General features: G+C 33.9%; 1 pseudogene; it reads right to left on the bottom strand.

Annotated features, from left to right (window-relative positions):
- Positions 1 to 559: 559 nt before the first annotated feature.
- On the bottom strand, positions 560 to 1,617 carry LOC137028301 (trace amine-associated receptor 13c-like; annotated as a pseudogene).
- Between the last annotated feature and the right edge of the window lie 1,276 nt (positions 1,618 to 2,893).

Raw genomic sequence — 2,893 nt, 5'->3', positions numbered from 1 at the left:
AAATGCTCTGTTACTGTAAATGTACATAAGTAAAACTGTTGCTTCAGGGGAAAATTAATCATCATCTATTCAATTTTACACAACTGAAGATTTTAGCAAAATGTATTACTCTATTACTCTGAATCCATGAAGTGTTTAATGTCATGTCCACTTCAAAGTATTTGTTTCATCCTATTGGAAAATTACTGCAATGAAAAGGCACTGTATCTTCTGTTTTTTTGTTCTTTTTTTTTTTTTTTTTTTTTTTATGTTTTGAGGCCTAGAAATGAATAAGAATTTAAATAAATTAAACCCAAAAATCAAACGCTAAAAATGTTGGCTTAAATGTTGGCTTTAACATATGCACATCAGATTCTAATTGCAAGGTAAATATAATTAGTTACCTTTATTTAAAATAGTTTTAAAATTATTTTTTAATATAAGTTAATGAGCTTATGGCACATCTGGTATCCAGTATGTTCACATTCAGTTTATAAATGCATAAAAGTACTATACATTAGTCTATGCTTTGTCAAATAGACAAAAAAAAAAAAAAAAACATCTTCCTCCTCTACAAAAATCATGAATAATATATAAATATATCTAAGAGAGAGGATGCTGGCTTCACTATTTTAAGAGTTAAGATGTGTTTAACTGATATTTTAAACCAAGGGTAAAATAAAGCATAGACAACAGGATTCAGGCTTGAGTTAGCATATATAGTCCATAGTAAAAATGTCATTGTAGCAGAAGAGATTATTGTACTACTTGTTAAAGACAAGATATAGTATGGAATATAGCATAGCAGATAAGCTGTCACAATAATTCCTAATGTCAGAGCAGCTTTACTCTCAGATTTCCTCCTCACTGAACCTTCCATTATACATTTACCACCCTTCATCAGAGAGTTTATAACTTTCACTTGCTGATGTGCAACATAAAATATCCTCAAATATAAAGATATGATCACAGTCAAAGGAAACAAGAAAGTAAAGAACAGGTCAACAACTATCAATGAAAAACCTATTATTAAATAGCACTTTCCATAACATGTGTCTGTTCTTTGTGAACTTTCAACATTTTTGACATTAATCATATAGGCAAGATTGTAGCCAAAGGAGAAAAACCAGCAGAGACAGATGCTTATTGAGGTTCTAGTTGTGGTTATTTTTTGTGGGTACAGTAAAGGGGTACACACAGCCACATAACGATCAACGGCAATTAAAACTAAATTACAAATAGATGTTGAGAGGAGCAGACCCATAATTATCATAAACAGGTCACACAAAGTGTCTCCAAAGTACCAACATGTCTCAATCAGCTTTATGGCTTCCACAGGCATCACAATAAGTCCAACAAGCAGGTCAGAAACAGCCAGAGAGAGAATAATTAGGTTTGTTGGAGTGTGAAGCTTCTTGAAGTGAGAGATGGAGATGATCACCAGCAGGTTCAGAAACACAGTCCATGCTGACAGCAATGAAAAAAACACATACATGATATTGTATTCATGTCTGGAGCGTTTCCCCTTTATACATGATGAATTGATGGCAGGAAAGCAGTACTGAGTCTCATGATCCTCTGTCTCATAGGCCATGAGTGAGTTAGGAGTTTGTTCTGCCCTCCTTACTGTCCTTTCATTTATACAGTGTCTGGATCAGATTGACCAACCCAACTACCGCCCACTCTAATGCTGTCTAATAACAATTATTTTCTTCCAATAGTAAAATGACTTTCCATATGGTAGAAAATAAAAAAAAAATGACTAACAAAAACTGTGATGCAGATTGTTAATGTGAGCCCCTATAGAGATGGTCCTGACCACATCAATAGATATACCAATAGACTGCAGCTGATAGCCCCTGACTCTGTGCCCAGTTTGTGCCAGTCACTAACATACAGTACATTCATATGAAGTCACAGCTGATGAAGGTGCATCAGTTGACATGATCACAATACAAAGACTACAGTGGGGCTTTGTGATGTTTGTCACTAATATTAATGACATATGAAAGCATAATAACCTCTCCCAATAGTTTAAACCATCTGTACTTCTATACTGTTTATATGTACAGTATATCTTCCATTCATAGGCATAGATAAGAGAATTCAGAGCAGAGTTAACATATATAGTCCATATTAGAAATGTTATTGGCAGAAGTAATAACTGTTGTCCTTAAAGACAACATATAGTGTGGAATAGACCAAAACCTTCATCCTTCGCCAAACCATTTATAACATTCACTTGCTGATGCTTTGCATAAAATATCTTTGAATATAATACGGAAAGTCACGGAAAGTAGGGACACAAGTCGGTTCTGGGGCATTTTGAGTTATTCACAGATTCTGAAAGTGTAGTCTCCAAGCTTTCCAACGATGTGTGACACATGGAAATCTGATAATGTTTGGAGAAGTTGTGGCCATTTGAAGGTAGGCAGTCAAGAAAGCTCTATAGGGAGAAAAACGCCTCTAAAGTTGCAGTTCTCACCTGTTCTCACCTGCTGGGAGTGACAATAGGGCTCATTTACATCTCATTTAGATAAACCATACCCCCTGTAAAGCTGCATGGACCGCATACTATTAATAATAAAGGTTAATGTGCATTATAAATGTCAGTAATTTATCTTTTTTGACTTTTATAAAAAGAATGAAAATATGTGACTGAAAAATATGTGGCTGAAATATGTGACTTTTTTTTGTCAAAACTCTATTTGAACTTGTGCATTGTACAGTAGATTGTTGTAAGACACTCCTTTAAAATCTGCCCATCATTTTTAATGTTAATATTTTAATGTTTATGTAAAGAAAAAGTACATATTGATGCTAATTTTATTTGTTATTTGCTGGTTTTCCACATGAAACTTGGTGAATTTACTTTTTGAACAGGATTCTGTGATAACCGTGATCATTTTGGTCA

The sequence above is a fragment of the Chanodichthys erythropterus genome, chromosome 10 (assembly GCF_024489055.1).
Source record: "Chanodichthys erythropterus isolate Z2021 chromosome 10, ASM2448905v1, whole genome shotgun sequence".
Classification (NCBI taxonomy): domain Eukaryota; kingdom Metazoa; phylum Chordata; class Actinopteri; order Cypriniformes; family Xenocyprididae; genus Chanodichthys; species Chanodichthys erythropterus.
The sequence above is the reverse complement of the archived record's forward strand: the minus strand, read 5'-3'. Positions and strand labels throughout refer to the sequence as shown.